General features: G+C 35.6%; 1 protein-coding gene across 2 annotated transcripts in view; it reads right to left on the bottom strand.

Annotated features, from left to right (window-relative positions):
- LOC129769457 (uncharacterized) overlaps positions 1–14,751 on the bottom strand; it is a 107,499-nt gene that overhangs the window by 90,884 nt on the left and 1,864 nt on the right. The gene's annotated exons all lie outside the window — the stretch shown is intronic.

Raw genomic sequence — 14,751 nt, forward strand, 5'->3', positions numbered from 1 at the left:
AAGTTCTGGCCCGACTTGGCAAGCTGCCATTATAGCCGGGATGTCGTCAAGTGGTATAATGAGAACAAGATCGATTTCGTTGAAAAAACTATCAATCCACCAAATTTTCCGTATTTTCGCTCATTGAGAGATATTGGGCAATTATCAAAGGCAAACTGAAAAAATGAGAGCAGAACCTTTATGGTTCTCAAATGGAAAAATGGTGGAATATGCTTACCAGCAGTTCTGTGCAGAAAACGATGGATGGTGGTAATACACGAAAAGTTCGAAAATTCACCCGAACAGCTGACGAATAATTTCATGTATTTTTCCCTTGAAGTTCATTAAAAAACCTAAAAAATGGCATCCTTCCCTTTTTTGTACGTTATTTATATAATGAGAAATGTTCTTGTTTATGTGACCAAATTCTAACTGGAACAGGCTTCAAATATCTTTCGAATGAAGCTAAATCTAATGACACCATTCATATATGTTTCACTTCAATTCAAAATTCTATACCTCTGAAAACACTATGTAAATGACATGTAACTACACTATCGCCACCCTAAATTTAAGATGATCAATTGATTAGGCGCTAATACCCCAAGCGTCACAATCAAATGTTCGCATCGACGCGACAGCACATTGCAATTGCAATTGGACAGACAGGTGAATCCACATCCACATTACACCACGCTTTAAACATGGGCAACGCAATCGGTTTGCGGGTTAGCAAACACTCACGTGACTCGTTCTTGCCCACGGGAAACTATTACACTAGGGCACCGGCCACCTCACCTCAGAACCGTGTCGAGTCAAGAATATAGACCCCAAGGCGCCCGGTGTGCACAGCCAGCACACTTTGAATGGTAACATGAAGATCTGAGGCTGCTCAATGTTGAACGCGACGGGCAATCTTCTCCCAAGATGCAAATTGTTATACGATACATCGCCGAAACGATCAACGATCACGGACAAGTACACGGCGGTGTACATTGGTACTGAATATCTGATCAACATTTGCATCGGTTGTTGCCGGAGTGGGGAGTGCACGAAGACACGCCAAAAACAGAACTTCTCAGTGAACAGTGCTCGTTTTGTACACACCGCCAGAGAAGGTCACTGCTGCTGCTGCTGCTGTTTCAAGGAGGAATCGTGAGCTGGTCCATGGTGGATGTGATTTTTCATGCTATTCAAAACAAATCATCTTCCAGTGCGCACTGGCATGCCCAGAGCAAAGCACAAAGCCACAGATGAATCGCCCCCGCCACATCTTATCCGGCGGCTTTCAGTGGAAGCGGTTCAGACAATGGATAACCTCATTTTCTTTCACCAGAAGCGATAAAGTGGCATGCACAGTGGAAAAGCAGGTTCGTACAGTGTAATAGGTTGAGTTGATGAGTACTTTATCTTCGGGAAGTGCTGAAGAGCACGTATTCAACGAGAAAATCTCATTCCGATCCGTTTGATGCTGTACAAGGGAATGGATGAGTAATGCGATCGTTAAAATCTTCGAATACCTGTACAAGAACTTAATTATTCAGATAGTTTAGTATGAGGCCTTGTTGAGTATTCGTGTGAAAGTTCGTTTTGGGGCAAATGATTGCGAATTTAGGATACGATTCAATGCACAGAGACAATTTCTAATATTTCTTCAGTTCTCTTATCAACTCAGAATAGATATTTCGAAAGTTGAGATAAAAGATTTTCTAGATTTTGAAGATGATTGTCTGACAGAGAATCACTTTTCAGTGTTGTAAAAAAATAAATCAATTCACACTAGGAACAGTCAAATTAGCGAAGATGATTGTTCATGTTTCCCTACTCTAGTTCAGTTTTCAACAAACACAAATTAAGAAAAAATTGTATAATAATTTGATTTCAAAAGTACTGAATGCGTGTTGCATTGAATAGTAATTTCCTGGTCTGCTCAATTATATGTGTTTATAAAATCCACCAGTTTATTTTTCAACTCTATAAGGTCTGTTTACATAACATACCATTGCGGCATACTATAGTCACACTCATCAATGATTATCAGCTGTCATAATTTTTGCATAATTTCACTTACAAGTGTTGACCTACAAATTGCAAAGCGCGAAGTGTTGGATGATTTTTCGTTTGCAAACACGGGTTTCATCAACACAGCATCCATGATCATCGCTGTTCGGTACGTTTTTCGCAAAACAACCTTTACCCACTATTCCGCTGGCTGCCGCTATTAATCAACAGGTGGATTCCACTTTAAGAAGAAATATAAAAAAACTCAAAACACACACATATGTGCGCATTCTCCGTGCAATTCGAGCAAATACTGGCAAACGGTATGCAAATGTGGTATATTCAGCGGTCCATCTAATGATAAAGACATTAAAAACTCATTAAATAAATTTTTTCGCTGCGATGGACGATTCTGATTCCCAATGTTTACGGCACGATTCTTGATCGTTGGTTATTCTGAGGAAGAAGAATTTGGTTCCTATTTGTGTCACAAGAAGTTGATCGGATCGAAAACACCACAAGTGGTTGTTATCGTGATTTGAACAGTTCACGATCAGAAATTTTGATCGGGCAAATGTCAAAGCCACGCTGACAGTTTAATGACACGGTCAAGGATACTCATTTTAAACATTATATTTATCCGATCTTATACATCTAGTCAAAACACGGAATGGCAGATTCTGCAGATTTATCTACATTCCTTCCACTAAAAGGTAAGTTTGGATAGACTTATCTCTGAAGACTAATATATGATAATACAGTTTAGCGCTACGACTAGATAAGGTGTGTCTCCGCGATATTTTTCCACTATTTATCGTCACATTTCGGATTTCGGGCTTTCGCGGTCTAAAAATACGAGCGCTAAAAATAAGTGAGGGTCCAACAATAGAACCACACTGTTTAAAGCAAAGTAAAGGCTGGTGATATCAACCAAAAGAAAAAAAAAAAGGTTGCGATAATTTATAGCCTTTTTCATTTGGAATTTTTTTCGAAGACAATAACAATTGGATCGTGTGACAAAAATATTTCTTCGTTTTTCTTCAGTTGATTCGATGTATACAATTTTATTTTTAGGCCGATTACCAAAAACTCCTATTTTATTTTTGTGGGATTTACCTGGATGCACATTCCAGCTTTCGAAACGGGTCCACTTCGCATTCAAATAATTTGTTTTTCGACCTTCACAGCACAGCGCTCGATGGCGATCGGTTGCATCGAGTAGGAAAAATAACTGGAGGGAACAAATAGTGAAGGTGTGATATACGGTGCTCATCTCAACAGTTATATTTCGAGAGCTCAAGAAAACAAATAAGCGCGCTTCTTGTGTGCAGAATATTAACCGGTTTTCTGCAGATGAACTCTTCTGTTCGAGGAGACTTAAAACAAACCATTATGGGATATTTTCGCGAGGAAGCGAATCGGTGCTGTGTGTGTTGGGCAGAATTTTGATCTGAAGCTCGTTTTTTTTTATGTAGAACTACGTCTTTCAGGAAGGGTACCAAATCAGGTCACGTTTTTATGAAAGAAAGTTCACGTTAATAACTATTTGCGATTTGCATACCAATCGAATCGGAAATTCTCTAAGATTTGTTTGATATGCTATACATTACAATTTGCTAATCTCTAAACGGTTTAAATTCATGAAAACTGGAAGAACTTCCTTTTTTCCCATTCATTTGTTCGGTCGATTTGTGTGCTAACGCTACCCGTATTTCAAATGCTTATAACTCGAATATTTCTTAACAGATCGGGAAGATGTTTGCATCAATTAATAGGAAATATTTCTACGCGTCTATCACAATTGATAAAATATTGTTTTTCATTTTTGACGTAGAACTACGTCTTTCATTAAGGGTGCCAAATCAGGAAACAGGTCACGTTTTTATGAAATAAAGTTAACGTTAATAATTATTTTTGCCGCGAACGGATTTTAGCGATTTACATATTAAACGAATCGAAAATTCCCTAAGATTTGTTTAATATGCTATACATTAGAATCCCCTGGTTTGTAAATGGTTAAAATTCATGAATACTTTAGGCGTTTCCATTTTCTTATACATTTGTTCTGTCCATTTGTGTTCTTTCCCGAATAGAGCTGTCAATAACGAGTAACTTATCGACGACCAACGAAGGGGAAATCGTAGGATTTGAAGTCTCCGTGAACAAAGGAAAAGTAGAAGAATGAAGGGGAATACTTGCCTAGAGTATAAACAGTGGATTTCGCTGAGGCAAACTTTCATTCGGCATCGGACTGTTGATCAATCCAGTTCACTTTGTTTTCGCTGCGCTTCGATCTAAGATTGGACCCCACCAGTGGTAATTCAACTTGGATATCGTCGTTTGCTTTTTCTGTTCGTTATTCGTTATTCGTATCGCGTGTTTTTCTTCCCACGTCATTAATTGGACGCTTCGCGTAGTGTGTGATGGGCAAGAAGAGGGAGACAGGCTCTAGCCCTGCAAAAAAAACGAACACATTGCCAGGGGCAATGAAATTTCGAGGCAAGCGTCATCTAATGATGCACGCGATGTTGGTGCAGTGAAAAGCGCTCGCACAGAACTGAGCCATCGAGCGCATCGAACAACAGCGAAGTAGGCGATTTCGGTGCGTCGGTCGAAAATGTAAACGCTGTTACCCAGACAGCAACCAAAATCAAGTTTCCCTCGCTGGTGGCGAAGAGGCGATCGCTCTTGACAAACTCATCAGCGAATTCGCATCGATGGGTGTTACAGCAGAGTACAAGCTGTGTGGCATAATTCAGTCTTTTTCCAAGCAGTTAACATTGTTTTCCGTCAAGAATGCATCAATGCATTAAACTGACGTTATGGCGAAGCAGGCGTTAAGGTTGTGCTCCAAAAAAAATGTTTGGAGAATACCAAGCATCTTGAATGTCTTACTGGAATGTTATAAGTTATTTAGGTTCGCGTGCCAGTCGCAAAACTGCCTTCAACTAGGATTGCATTTGCGCTAATATTGATCATAATGAAACATTGCTACTGTTTTCGAGGTTGTTGATATTAACAAAAAAGAGTTTATTCCGCTTGTTTAGTCACCAAGAAAGAAAATGTCGTTCTGGAATTTTGTATGTGATTAGGTTTCTCTTGCCGGTAGCAAAAATTATTCCACTAAGGGTGACAGCTGCGCTTCTCCCGAGCATGATAAAGTAAAGCCAGCGCTACACGATGCTACGAACACCCTCCAATGCTGGACGCTCGATGATTCGACGCATCGTGTAGTCGACTAACGAGCTACGAACCTCCAATGTCGAGTGTCGAGTCTGGTGTAACATGTATATAATCGACTGTAGCCGAATCTATGTCAGATGCGAAAAAGGCCACCGGAATAGCGTTCGAGGTAAATTTTCAATGCATTGACATGAAATAAATTTCTAGTGTATTGTTTTCCAAGTCAAGAATGAATCATCAATCAATTATCGTCAACTGATTTTACAATGAAAAAACCATTTCAGAGATTAGTTGTTTCGAAAATTTCACAGCATTATAGAATAATATCCGAAGGTATAAACAAGCGACTTATATAAAATAACAGCGTAGTTCTACGTCAACAATGCGGTCGTATCTTGGACACAACCTCCTATAATTTTTTCATTGTTCATACAATTGAATAAAATTGAATACAATTGAATAACTGTAAAATGTCAAGCGTTATTCAAACGCCCTAACTGCCAAGTTTTGATTGGCCCGATTTACGGTTTCTCCAACACAAAATAATATCCGAAGTGGTAAACAAGTGGATTGCATAATATAATTTCGTAGTTCTACGTCGAAAATATGCGGTCGTGTCCTAGATACAACCCCTTACAAATTTTTATTGAGAACTTTTAACTTTTTTTTTTCTTTAGAAGGAAATTATCCCCTCTGGCTATCCCCTTTATCATAATAACACGACCACCCCCGATAGTATCGTGTTTCAAGTAGAACCGCCCTAAACGAGTGATGACAATCGATGAATTGTGACACAAATACAAACAAAAGATCCAAAAAAATTCTGTTGACACGGTGAATTCGAGATATAGTAAGAAAATGTTCTATTTCAAAAAGATGCGACCACTTGGTTCGCTCATTCCATTATTAAGAGATTCATTAATTGTATCACTATTATCATTCAATTCACAGTATTTTGCTAATACGGGTAAGCACAAAAATCAAAGTGAGCAAGAACAAAAACGAAATTTGGGCTTCCGGGAGACAGGATGGGGATCAGGAAAATTGCAAGATAGAAAGAGCGTAGGCACTGTGTTGTCTTAACTCTCTTTAAAACCCCCGCAAAATGTGTCCAAAAAAGAGTCCAGAACGGAAAAAGAAACTATCAGAGAGAGATGAGCGTCGTATTTTCAAATAAGCAACGAATACGACGATGTGTTGCTCGAAAATTCGAACTGAACTTCAGTTGGACGCTCCCGTTCCGACGGTTTGCCAAGCATTGGAACGTTCCGGAAATATTTTATGACCAAAAATGTTTAATTCACCATGTTTACTACTTCGACACAAAGAAGCAATCAAAGCACACACACACGCCAAAACATTTCTTGAGATTGAAAAGGTATTCATTACCATTGTGCTTCTTCTTGGTTGCTTTTCAAATGTTATGCACTCAAACCACATAAGATAAATTTTACTGAAATTCTCGTAGATGATATTCTCAAACGCGAAAACGTTCAACCTAGATGGTCCAGATGGATATAACGGCTATTGGTCTGATTTGCGCAAGAAACCGCGAATTTTCTCAAGAGGAATTTTGGGGAAGGATTTTTAATGGTCTAGGGAGCATTTTGTGACTCCGGAAAACTCGAACTCAAATTTGTTTCGTACAAAATTAATAGTTCTGATTACATTGAATTTCTTGAAACCGAAGACGAAGAGCAAAGATAATTTTTCAGCAAGACAATGCCTGAATTCATACCACTACTGAAATGATGATGTTGTTTTGGTCTAAAAAGATTGGTGTTATGGACTGCGTGTTTTGCAGATCTAAACCCTACTAAGAATCTCTGGGGAATGATGGTTCGACGGATTTATGCTGACAATCGTCAATTTTCAACGGTTGATGAGCTGGAAACTGCTATTCTTCAGTCGTGGAATGATATTGAACTGGCAATCCTGCAAAACTAGTATACAAAGTATACTAGTACGAGTATACAAAGTATACAAAGACGTATCTTTCAAGACGTATCTTTCAATCGTTGAATGATTTAATGATTTTCAAATGATTTTTTCATCATTAACTCAAGAAAAACTGCTAGTGGTCGTATCATTTAGAAGGCGTTTATAAATTAAACATTTTATACAATTAGTCTTACAATAAAATAAATGATTCTTAAGTTTTTTATAAAGGTTTTATAAAGGAATAAAGGTAGTACTTTGTTTCTACTCAATCCATCAATTCCTTTTCTACAACAAATTATACGCTTCCAGTGAGAACATGTCTCTTTGAAGAAAGCATACTATTCTATTTATGCGGATAATCAATCGTATCAATGAACATTTGTTCGCATAGCTGGACGTAATCACCATGTTTTTCTGACTGTAGCGTTAGTATTTACATTTCCGATAACAGTAAAAACGTCTCCGTCGGTAGTTTCAGTTGTTATTGGATAAAATCAAAAAGGTTTGGAAGAAATTTAGTGAAATTGCTGGAAAAGATGCTCTGGATTTGTAGCGAGTCTACGATAGTACTTTTTTCCTGAATACTCTGGGATATGATAAGAACAGCAGATTCGTGTTTTTCCAAATAATTCAATTTGTTAAGGAAATCTGCAATGTTGGTAATTCTAGCAACATGATTTATCGATATCACTATCAATCGCATAAAGATGGTGGAGTGACTTACACCAACGGTATGAGTAAATGCTGAGTATGTAGAACCATTCGTTGTCGAATCCGAGGAGTTACAATACTAAGAACCAACATTATTTCAATTTTACTACTGATCTGATTGTTTCATTATCTACTTGAAGATTCAAATGCAGAAATTTGAGTAATTATAACATTAAAAAACATAATTGCTTCTCTTCGTTCATCGCAGTGCAGTGTACAGAAAATAGTAATTATATGAGCAGTGTTTCAATGGTTTCTTATATTAATCCATTAATAAACACTAAGTAATAAGACGCTATCGTGATAAGCATGTTTGGACTCTACAAAGCATGTGATTCAAATGTAGATTTAAAGGGCGAACACGAAATTATTGCGACACATTCAACAGGGCATAACTTTTTTATAATGGGGTAAAAATCAACCAAATTTTGCACACTTTCTCATTGATGTGTATTGTCTACATGCTGTCAAACTCGAAGTCGTGTTTTTCGATTCAACGAAAATGGAGGTGAACCAACGCGAGTTGAGAGAACAAATTCTTTCCAAACACCTGGGATTTCCTGACCTGTCGCACCGGCAGTTGGGAAAAATGTTGAACATTCACCATTCAACCGTCTCCAGAGTGTTCAAGCGGTTCCAGGAGCGGTTGACGTTGGACCACGGCAAAAGGAGCTGGAAGAAAACCGGGACCGGAGAACAAAAAGACGGAGGGAAAGGTGAAGCGGATGATTAAAGCAAATCCCAACGTCTCAAGCCGTGATTTGGCTAAAAAGATCGGCATGTCGCAGAGCGGCAACAGTCGACGGCTAAAACTCGGGCACGGAAGCTCTACGAGAAGATGCTGACAAAATATGGCTGCTGTGTGATGGACCACGAAACGTATATATAAGCCAGATTTGCCACTATTCTAAAAGTGTCCTGGAGTGGTATGAGGCCAATTCTGTCCATTTTGTTCCAAAGGACATGAACCCGCCAAACTGTCCGAAGTTGCGCCCGGTGGAGCAGTACTGGGCAATAATGAAGCGGGAACTTCGGAAGAGCAAGAAGAAAATGGAAAAGAACTGAGAAACTGGTACCGGATGACACTGTAAAGACTTTGATGGAGGGCATCAAGCGAAAATGCGTTCAATTTTACACTCAAGGCTCCATCGATTAACTTTTCTTCTGATTTTTGAAGTAAATATATGTATAAAACTACCCTAAAATTTTGGTTTGATTCTAAACATTATAAGAAAATTGGCATGACATTTTCAGTGTCGCAATAATTTCGTGTTCGCCCTTTAGCTTATAGCACATAATACTGAGAATTGTTGATTTTCGAACGATGTATGAAAGCTGTATGGAACTACGACTGTCATGCGGAGAAACAGTGATTTTTCAGAAACGTTTTTTCAAAATTTCTCAAATGTTTTCGAACAAAAAATGTTTGTTTGCATGTTGAGCAAACGTATTACATTGCGTAGAATGCAAAACGGCGTAAAAGTCGATTTTGTTCATTTTGTCATTTGCGTCTCCTATACAAACATGGGCAGTATCCTATTTGCATTTTGTAGAAGCCCATTCAATATACCATTAAAGAAAAAAGCCTGAAAATTATACAACTTCCATGAATCTTTTAATATATGTGTGGCGCTCTATATCTCCGTATTTGATTATTATGGTGTGTGTTTATCCCTTTTCCGTTTACTGAATTAACTTTTGTTTCGATTCCAGTTCACATCTTCATTACATTTGTAGCACATTACTGATTTCGATGGTTGGGATGCCCATCGTCACTAGAATTTGAAGTTCTGAGTTCTCACTTGTGTATATCTGAACTTCTCTCTTCTGTATACCTCAATGAGGTACATATAGAGGTGGAGCAGTAGGCGAAGTGTATCTGTATTAGCAAGCAAAATATCGTGTCGTAATTATTTGCATTCAATATGGAATGTATGTGGAAGAAACAAAACAATGTTGAAAATACTCACGGTTGCATGATCATTTGAGCCAAAATTCTCACGAAATCATTCAACTGGTTGTTTTTTAACAGATGACAATTATATCGTGGCTTATTTCGATTATTCATGTGGTAAAAAGGTCCAGAGAGCAGTCGTATGCTTAGTTCTCGAAAGCAGTAACATTTTCGGTGAAATTTTGATTAATTGGCGATTTTATCTAACAACATACACACCGACACTGAGAGCCTTCGAAACATCAACTTCATAGCGGTAAAATAATGAAACTTCGTTTATTTCTATGAACATGGCGAAGTGAAAATAGCACATGAAATATCACTTTTATCCGTCTTTTTCGACGTGATTTCACAAATATTCACTCCACGTTATCACATTAGCCTCATATTCAGCAGGAGCTCTACAAAAATGTACGTTTTTAATTGATAAATTACTTCCTGAAAATAGAATTTTTACATGGATGCGGTGGGCAATCAAAGATAAACACAACGACTGACGTCACTATTTGCGAAATAGTTATGGCAGCGCTTGCTATGTCGTTCGAAACTCGACCATCTTCATTACCTTTTTCCCAGGACATTGTGTATACATAGTGGATGGCTGCCTATTGCTCTTTTATAATTAGACGACTAGCCATAATGGGTGCAAGATTTGAATGGGCTGCTGAATTTGGACAAAACATTTACACGTAGGATTATGTTTTCGGGAACACATAGCGAGTACAAAATAAAAAACTAGGTATCGGTCGCGTCACGAAGATGATACTCAAGATTGCTCTTACTGAAGTCCGTCGCTAAATGCAACCTAGAAAGATTCAACTACAACCGAAATGTTTTGGAAATGTTTAGAAGCATCTGAAAAATCCACACAAACCTACGTCGGGTTTGAAGCTGTATAAATAGAAGTTACTGAACACCTCAATGAAGCATTGTATCTTTACTACAGTTCTGGCTTTACGTGGATACCACGTGAAAAAGTGGTAGTTTTGTTCTTTATCGCAAAACATTAGACCCGTATTTTTTTAAATTTTTCGGTAGGGTGACCATTTCCATTTTAGGGTTGTCCGAAAAATCAGTTTTTTCCTCTTTTTTCCAAAAGTGATTTAAAAAAAAAATCATAACTTTTGAACTACTAGACCGATTCAGATGATCGACATATCAAATTAAATCCAATCAGCTGGTCTTTTTTGAAAAAATACTATACTTGCAGAAAATTCGAATTCTGCTCTCGTTATTATTGATTGTAAGCGTTTTTTTATTGTTTTTATAGTCTCGGGACCAAAGACGCTATATTTATTTTTTCTAGAAAGCTGAGAATTTTTCACATAACAAATGTCGAAACCAGAGAGGCGTTTATTTTCGTTTTTGAGTTATGATTTTTCTATGCTAACCAATGGTTTGAAAAATCATTTTTTTCTCTTTTTTCCCACATAAAAATTCGTAACCTTTGATCTACTGGGTGCCATATTTTTTGTATTTTTTCTTGAAAGCTGAGTTTTTTTACATAACATATCCAAAAATCAGAGATGTGTCATTTTTCGTTTTAAAGTTATGATTTTTCAAAGTTAACATGTTTTCATTCTTCGTTCAAAATTTCTATGCGACTAGACTTGATGCATGCGACTAGAATTCAATTGATTGGCAAATGTGTTATTTTTTCAAATAAGGCTTTAAATTGATATATCGATCATCTGAACCGGTCCAGTAGTTTAAAAGTTATGAATTTTTGAAAAAAAGTCTTTTTTGGAAAAAGACTTTTTTTTCAGATAGTAGTGAAGAGTACTGAATTTTTACTACATTTTTGAACAAAGTCATTTTTGGGAAAAAACCTGAAAAATGATTTTTTGGACCATCGGGTAACTTTGAAAAATCATAACTCATAAACGAAAAAAACGCCTCTCTGGTTTCGACATATGCTATGTGAAAAATACTCAGCTTTCCAGAAAAAATATAAAAATATATACAGGGTAACTTCGATATAACGTACATTTTACTTTTAAAATAGCACATTGTATCGAATTGTACGTTATATGGAAACATAATAAAGAACTCAGGAACGTAGCTTATATTACTTCATTGTGTTGCTGTTTGAGTATGGTTAATGAATAAATTCAACTAGAAGACGTAGTCAACCTTTCTCATGATGTTTCCTTTAATACTGTTGATTAGTTTGATTTCATTTAGAAGTTTGATTCGTTTAGAATCCGAAATCACAAAACAATTGTACTTCGGGATTGGTTACAAGTACAAATCATGCTTTAGTATCAAAATACAGATAATTTAATGTTTGGGCTTTGAAAATGTGTACGTTATATCGAGGGTATGTTTTATCGAAGTTTCCCTGTAGCGCCATTGGTCCCGAGACTATGAAAACAGTAAAAAACGAATACAATCAATAATAGCGAGAACAGAATTAAAATTTTCTGCTGGTGTAGTAATTTTCAAAAAAGGCCAGGTAATAGGCTTTAACTTGATATGTCGATCATCTGAATCGGTCTAGTAGTTCAAAAGTTATGAATTTTTTTTTGGAAAAGCCATTTTTTTCTTAATTTTTTTACAAAAAATATAACATAGAAACTATGATACCTACAAAATTCTTGTCAAAGGATGAAATGAAGGAAATTGTTCAAAATTTCACAAAAACATACCAAAATTATTTTGAAAAAAAATTTCGCTGACAAAAAAAGTTATTTGAAAAATTAAAATTCTTTTTTCGTAAAAACGTATTTTTTTTGAAATTCACAAATATATATATATATATATATATATATATATATATATATATATATGTATATATATATGAATAGCCCTTATAATTTCCAACAAGTCGTCCATATATCGGAAGATGGGCACTTTTACAGGGAAAAAGGTTTTCGAACAACAACTTTTTCATGACGGCGCCAGTGGTTGTATGGTTAGCGTAACAGCCTCACAATCCGATCGGCCTGGGTTCAATCCCAGCTGGCGTCGTTGGGATTTTCTGAGGCGAAAAATCTCTGGTTACGTCTTCCTTCGGAGCGGAAGTAAAAGAAGTTGGCCCGGCTCATGAGTTGTTGAGTCTGATAGGTAGGAACAGGTGGAGTCGCCTCCCTGATGTCGGTGATTGGCACTAAAGTGGCGGAAATAGGCCGACGAAAAATAAGCGAAGATAAAAAAAAAAACAACTTTTTCATGTTTTTTTTTTAAATACAACTTATCCTAATTTTGTTTAAAGTCAATATAGCGAGATAGTTTATTCGAGAATGTTTTAGATCATGTTAAAATATAAATTTTCGTCGAAGACATAAACTTTCTATACTTTCTATACTAAGTATAGAACTTATAGTTTTTGGAATATAAGTCTTTTTTGTATGAAGACTCCTGAAAAAAATAATGTTTTGCTCGTAATAATTTTGTGTGTAAATTCTCACGTTTGACGTTTTCTTGACATGTTTCTAAATAAAGAAAAGTTAGCAGAGCATTTAAAATGCGATAATGTATACATAACAATGTAACGAATTGGACATTAATAGCATTTTTTCAAAGGAAAACATGAAAAAGTTGTTGATCAAAAAACTTTTTCCATGTAAATGTGCCCATCGTCCGATGTATGGAAAACTTGTGGGAAATTTTAAGGACTATTTATATCTATTTTATTCAGAATTTTGAAAGCATATGTTTTCGATAAAAATTAATTTTAATTTTCAAAATATTTGTTTTTAATTGAATTTTTTTCCAAAAAATTATTTTATTTTTAATGAAAACCAAAATAATTCCTACATTCCATTCTTTGACTAAAATTTTGTAAATCTGATAGATTTTTTTGTGGTTTTTTTCAATTTTTTTTAGAAAAATTTTAATGTAAAAACTATAAGATCTACAAAAGGTTGGTCAGAGAATGAAATGTAGGAAATTAGTTAGGTTTTCACTAAAAAATATCAAACAAAGTTTTGGAAAAAAAACTTAATTAAAAATAAAATATTTTGAAAATTAAAATTATTTTTTCTCGAAAACATGTGTTTTTAAACATCTGAAAAAAATTGGTATAAATAGCCTTTTGAATTTCCAACAAGTTTTCCATACATCGGAAGATGAGCACATGTACATAGAAAAAGTTTTTCGAACAACAACTTTTTCATTTTTTTCTTTGAAAAAATACTATTATTGTATAATTCGTAACATTTTTATGCATAAATTATCGCAATTCAAATGCTCTGCTAACTTTTATCTATTTAGAAACATGTCAAACGGGAGAATTTACACACAAAAATGTTACGAGAAGAACCTTATTTTTTCAGAAGTCTTCATGCAATAAATGAATTATATTCCAAAAACAATAACAGATAGAAAGTGGACGTCTTCGACAAAAGTTCATATTTAAATAAGATCTAAAATTTTATTGAATACACTATATCGCTATCTTGACTTTAAACAAAATTAGGATGGTGTGGGGGATAGCGGAGGGTAAAACAAAAACAAAATTAGGATTAGTTGCATTTTTTTTCAAAGAAAATAAAAAAAAGTTGTTGTTAGAAAAACTTTTTCCCTGTAAAAGTGCTCATCCTTCGATGTATGGACAACTTGTTGGAAATTTAAAGGGCTATTCAAAAATATTTTTTTGGGAATTCAAAAAAAAAACATTTTTGAGAAAAATGGATTTTAATTTTTAAAATAACTTTTTTTTCAGCGAAATTTTTTTTCAAAAAATGTTTCTATTTTTTGGTAAAAATTGACATGAATTTTGTAGGTATCATAGTTTTTATGTTATAAATTTTTGTTAAAAATTAGGAAAAAAAATTGGCTTTTTGCCAAAAGTAGTCTAATTATTTTTCGAATATTTCAAGTATGCTAAGTTGCTTAAATGACCCATGTCTTTACACCCACAACGTTTCACTGCTATCTGAGATGGTGCTGCTAACGGCCAGTCGAGTTGGCATGAAATTCGGACAACCCTAAAATAGAAATGGTCACCCTACTGAAAAAATGAAAAATACGGGTCTAAT

The sequence above is a fragment of the Toxorhynchites rutilus genome, chromosome 2, assembly GCF_029784135.1.
Source record: "Toxorhynchites rutilus septentrionalis strain SRP chromosome 2, ASM2978413v1, whole genome shotgun sequence".
NCBI classification, from domain to species: Eukaryota; Metazoa; Arthropoda; class Insecta; order Diptera; family Culicidae; genus Toxorhynchites; species Toxorhynchites rutilus.